Consider the following 6,695-nt stretch of genomic DNA (forward strand, 5'->3'; position numbering starts at 1 on the left):
GACCTGCACTACAGCCCCGCCCCCTCCACTATAGCCACGCCCACATCCAACATTTTAGCACCGCCCCCTCCACTCTAGCCCCGCCCCCTCCACTCTAGCCACGCCCACTTTCACCATTGTAGCCACGCCCACTTTCACCATTGTAGCCACGCCCCCCCCCCCACTCTAGCCACGCCCACTTTCACCATTGTAGCCTCGCCCACTTTCACCATTGTAGCCACGCCCCCCCCCCACTCTAGCCCTGCCCCCTCCACTCTAGCCCCGCCCACATCCCCCACTCTAGCCCCGCCCCCTCCACTCTAGCCACGCCCACTTCCAACATTGTAGCCCCGCCCCCTCCACTCTAGCCACGCCCACTTCCAACATTGTAGCCCCGGCCCCTCCACTCTAGCCACGCCCACTTCCAACATTGTAGCCCACGCCCCCTCCACTCTAGCCACGCCCCCACTCTAGCCCCGCCCACTTCCCCGTAGCCCCGCCCCCTCTACTCTAGCCACGCCCCCTCCACTATAGCCACGCCCCCACTATAGCCCCGCCCACTTCCCCCCTAGCCCCGCACCCTCCACTCTAGCCCCGCCCCCTCCACTCTAGCCACGCCCCCACTCTAGCCCCGCCCACTTCCCCCCTAGCCCCGCCCCCTCTACTCTAGCCCCGCCCCCTCCACTCTAGCCCCGCCCCCACTCTAGCTCCGCCTACTTCCCCCCTAGCCCCGCCCCCTCCACTCTAGCCACGCCCCCTCCACTCTAGCCACGCCCACTTCCCCCCCGCCCCCCGCTAGCCCCGCCCCCCGCCGGCCTGCGCGCCTCTCGAGGCGGGAGGAGTTCAGCGTGAACACGGCAGAGACCCGCTCAGTCAGTGGCATCATCATCATCAGCAACATCATCATCAGCAGCATCATCATCATCAGCAACATCATCAGCAGCAGCATCATCATCAGCAGCAGCAGCAGCAGAGACCCGCGCAGTCAGTGGCACTCCGCTCACCATCATCAGCATCATCATCATCAGCAGCATCACCATCATCATCAACATCATCATCAACATCAACAACATCATCATCATCAGCAGCATCATCAGCAGCAGCAGCAGAGACCCGCGCAGTCAGTGGCACTCCGCTCACCATCATCAGCATCATCATCATCAGCAGCATCACCATCATCATCAACATCATCATCAACATCAACAACATCATCATCATCAGCAGCAGCAGCTCAGTCAGTGGCACTCCGCTCACCATCATCATCATCATCACCATCATCAGCATCAGCAGCATCAGCAGCATCATCATCACCATCATCAGCATCAGCAGCAGCATCAGCAGCATCATCATCAGCAGCAGCAGCATCATCATCAGCAGCAGCATCAGCAGCATCATCAGCAGCAGCAGCATCATCATCAGCAGCAGCAGCATCATCATCAGCAGCAGCATCAGCAGCATCATCATCAGCAGCAGCAGCAGCAGCATCATCATCAGCAGCATCATCATCAGCATCAACTTCACCACCATCATCATCAGCAGCATCATCACCAACTACACCTTCAACAAGGCCCAATCATTTACTTTCATAATTTCCCAACATTAGCAGCCTGAGTAACAACAACAACCACCCTCTGTGCCCCGTGTCTCTGACTCACCCACTCACTCACTCAATCACTCACTCACCCACTCAGCCATTCACTCACCCACTCACTCACTCACCCACTCACCCACTCACTCACCCACTCACTCACCCACTCACTCACCCACTCACTCAGCCATTCACTCACCCACTCACCCACTCACTCAGCCACTCACTCAGCCACTCACCCACTCACCCACTCAGCCACTCACCCACTCACTCAGCCACTCACTCAGCCACTCACTCAGCCACTCACCCACTCACTCAGCCATTCACTCACCCACTCACTCAGCCACTCACTCAGTCACTCACCCACTCACTCAGCCACTCACTCAGCCACTCACCCACTCACTCACTCACCCACTCACTCAGCCACTCACTCAGCCACTCACCCACCCACTCACCCACCCACCCACTCACTCACCCACCCACTCACTCACCCACCCATCCACTCACCCACCCACTCACCCATCCACTCACCCATCCACTCACCCACCCACTCACCCACTCAGCCACTCACTCACCCACTCACTCACTCACCCACTCACTCAGCCACTCACTCAGCCACTCACCCACCCACCCACCCACTCACTCACCCACCCCACCCACTCACTCACCCACTCACTCACCCACCCACCCACCCACTCACCCACCCACTCACCCATCCACTCACCCACCCACTCACCCACTCAGCCACTCACTCACCCACTCACTCACTCACCCACTCACTCAGCCACTCACTCAGCCACTCACCCACCCACCCACCCACTCACTCACCCACCCACTCACTCACCCACCCACCCACTCACCCACTCACTCACCCACCCACCCACTCACCACCCCACTCACCCATCCACTCACCCACCCACTCACCCACTCAGCCACTCACTCACCCACTCACTCACTCACCCACTCACTCAGCCACTCACTCAGCCACTCACCCACCCACCCACCCACTCACTCACCCACCCACTCACTCACCCACCCACCCACCCACTCACTCACCCACTCACTCACTCACTCACCCACCCACCCACTCACCCACTCACTCACCCACCCGCCCCACTCACCCACCCACCCACTCACCCATCCACTCACCCCACCCACTCACCCACCCACTCACCCATCCACTCACCCACCCACTCACCCACTCACCCACTCACTCACCCCACCCACTCACTCACCCCACCCACCCACTCACCCACCCACCCACTCACCCACCCACTCACCCACCCACTCACCCACCCACTCACTCACCCACCCACCCACTCACCCATCCACTCACCCACCCACTCACCCACCCACTCACCCATCGACTCACCCACCCACTCACCCACCCACTCACCCATCCACTCACCCACCCACTCACCCACCCACTCACCCACTCACCCACCCACTCACCCATCCACTCACCCACTCGCTTACTGATAATGATGGCAATGATGATGATGATGGTGTTGATGGTGGTGGTGATGATGATGGTGGTGATGGTGTGTGATGTTGATGGTGATGATGATGGTGGTGTTGATGGTGGTGGTGATGATGATGGTGGTGATGTTGGTGTGTGATGTTGATGGTGATGATGATGGTGGTGTTGATGGTGGTGGTGATGATGATGGTGGTGATGATGGTGGTGGTGATGATGATGGTGGTGATGTTGGTGTGTGATGTTGATGGTGATGATGATGGTGGTGTTGATGGTGGTGGTGATGATGATGGTGGTGATGATGGTGGTGGTGATGATGATGGTGGTGATGTTGGTGTGTGATGTTGATGGTGATGATGATGGTGGTGTTGATGGTGGTGGTGATGATGATGGTGGTGATGATGGTGGTGGTGATGATGATGGTGGTGATGTTGGTGTGTGATGTTGATGGTGATGATGATGGTGGTGTTGATGGTGGTGGTGATGATGATGGTGGTGATGATGATGATGGTGATGATGATGGTGGTGATGTTGGTGTGTGATGTTGATGGTGATGATGATGGTGGTGATGATGATGGTGGTGATGATGATGGTGGTGATGATGGTGGTGGTGATGATGATGGTGGTGATGTTGGTGTGTGATGTTGATGGTGATGATGATGGTGGTGTTGATGGTGGTGGTGATGATGATGGTGGTGATGTTGGTGTGTGATGTTGATGTGTGATGTTGATGGTGATGATGGTGATGATGATGGTGATGATGGTGTTGTTGTGTGATGGTGGTGGTGGTGATGATGTTGTGTTGTTGATGATGGTGTTGTTGATGTTGATGATGATGGTGGTGATGATGATGATGTTGTTGATGTTGTTGTTGTTGATGATGTTGATGATGATGATGTTGATGTTGTTGTTGATGATGTTGATGATGTTGTTGATGATGTTGTTGATGTTGATGTTGATGATGTTGATGTTGTTGATGTTGATGATGTTGTTGTTGTTGTTGATGTTGTTGATGATGATGTTGTTGATGTTGATGATGTTGTTGATGATGTTGTTGATGTTGATGTTGATGATGTTGATGTTGTTGATGTTGATGATGTTGTTGTTGATGTTGTTGTTGTTGATGTTGATGATGTTGATGTTGTTGTTGTTGATGTTGTTGTTGTTGATGTTGATGATGTTGTTGTTGATGTTGTTGTTGTTGATGTTATTGTTGTTGATGTTGATGATGTTGATGTTGATGTTGTTGTTGTTGATGTTGATGATGTTGTTGTTGATGTTATTGTTGTTGATGTTGATGATGTTGTTGTTGATGTTGTTGTTGTTGATGTTGATGTTGTTGATGTTGATGTTATTGTTGTTGATGTTGATGATGTTGTTGTTGTTGTTATTGTTGTTGATGTTGATGATGTTGTTGATGTTGTTGATGTTGTTGTTGTTGTTGATGTCGCAGGGCGCTCTCCTCACCACGACACTGGCCACGAGAAACTTTTCTGGTGAGTTCACTACTGTACTGTACTACTGTACTACTGTACAACTACTGTACCACTGTACCACCACTGTACTACTGTACCACTACTGTACTGTACTGCAGTACCACTACTGTACTACTGTGCCACTACTGCACTGTACTACAGTACCACTACTGTACAGCATTACTGTACCACTACTGTACTACTGTATCACTACTGTACAGCATTACTGTACCACTACTGTACTACTGTATCACTACTGTACAGCACTACTGCACTGTACTACTACAGTACGGGTACAGTGCCAGTACAGTTTTGCACAGTACTAATACACTAGTACAGTACTCGCTGTAGTACTACACAGACAAAGCTCCCCCAGGTAGCCTCTAGCAGGGCTGTAGGGGCAAGTGCTGTTACACACACAGACAAAGCTACCCCAGGTAGCCTCTAGCTGGGCTGTAGGGGCAAGTGCTGTTACACACACACAGACAAAGCTACCCCAGGTAGCCTCTAGCAGGGCTGTAGGGGCAAGTGCTGTTACACACACAGACAAAGATCCCCCAGGTAGCCTCTAGCAGGGCTGTAGGGGCAAGTGCTGTTACACACACAGACAAAGCTACCCCAGGTAGCCTCTAGCAGGGCTGTAGGGGCAAGTGCTGTTACACACACAGACAAAGATCCCCCAGGTAGCCTCTAGCAGGGCTGTAGGGGCAAGTGCTGTTACACACACAGACAAAGCTACCCCAGGTAGCCTCTAGCAGGGCTGCAGGGGCAAGTGCTGTAAACACACAGACAAAGATCTCCCAGGTAGCCTCTAGCAGGGCTGTAGGGGCAAGTGCTGTTACACACACACAGTGCGTTAACCACTGCACCACCACTCCTTTCGAGTGGTGGTGCAGTGGTTCACGGTGTGATGATGATGGTGGTGGTGGTGGTGATGATGGTGGTGATGGTGGTGGTGGTGGTGATGATGGTGATGATGGTGGTGGTGGTGAAGGTGATGGTGGTGATGATGGTGGTGGTGGTGATGATGGTGATGGTGATGATGGTGGTGATGATGGTGATGATGGTGGTGATGGTGGTGGTGATGATGGTGGTGATGATGGTGATGGTGGTGATGGTGATGGTGGTGATGATGGTGATGGTGGTGATGGTGGTGATGGTGGTGGTGGTGATGGTGGTGGTGATGATGGTGGTGATGGTGGTGATGGTGATGGTGGTGATGGTGGTGATGGTGGTGGTGGTGGTGATGATGATGGTGGTGATGGTGGTGGTGGTGATGGTGGTGATGGTGGTGATGATGATGATGTATTGTGTGATGGTGGTGATGTTGTGTGATGTAGTGTCCACGATGAATAGGAAGACTGATGGAGTGAAGGTGAAACATCACCATCACCACCACCATCACACACCACCACCATCACCATCATCATCACCACCATCATCACCACCATCACCACCACCATCACCACCACCATCACCACCACCACCATCACCACCACCATCACCACCACCATCACCACCACCACCATCACCACCATCACCACCACCACCATCACCACCATCATCACCACCACCACCATCACCACCACCACCATCACCACCACCACCACCATCATCACCACCATCACCATCACCACCACCACCATCACCACCACCACCACCATCACCACCATCATCACCACCATCACCATCACCACCACCACCATCACCACCACCACCATCACCACCATCATCACCACCACCACCATCACCACCACCACCATCACCACCACCATCACCACCATCACCACCACCATCATCACCACCACCACCATCACCATCACCACCACCACCATCACCACCATCACCACCATCATCACCACCATCACCACATCACCATCACCACCACCACCATCACCACCACCATCACCACCATCATCACCACCACCACCATCACCACCACCACCATCACCACCACCATCACCACCATCACCACCACCATCACCACCACGACCACCATCATCACCATCATCACCACCATCAACACCACCACCATTACCATCATCACCACCATCATCACCACCATCACCACCATCATCATCACCACCATCACCATCATCACCATCATCATCACCATCATCATCATCATCACCACCATCATCATCACGATCATCACCACCATCACCATCACCACCAT

General features: G+C 53.6%; 1 long non-coding RNA gene across 1 annotated transcript; it reads left to right on the plus strand.

Moving 5' to 3' along the window:
- The first annotated feature begins 1,035 nt into the window (after positions 1-1,035).
- Positions 1,036-5,894, plus strand: LOC133359637 (uncharacterized). The gene is made up of 3 exons (XR_009757180.1): positions 1,036-1,099; positions 4,498-4,540; positions 5,860-5,894. It is a non-coding gene; the product is annotated as an uncharacterized LOC133359637 (long non-coding RNA).
- The last annotated feature ends 801 nt before the right edge of the window (positions 5,895-6,695 follow it).

The sequence above is a fragment of the Lethenteron reissneri genome, chromosome 65 (genome assembly GCF_015708825.2).
Source record: "Lethenteron reissneri isolate LAM-NWPU_2019-01 chromosome 65, ASM1570882v1, whole genome shotgun sequence".
Classification (NCBI taxonomy): domain Eukaryota; kingdom Metazoa; phylum Chordata; class Hyperoartia; order Petromyzontiformes; family Petromyzontidae; genus Lethenteron; species Lethenteron reissneri.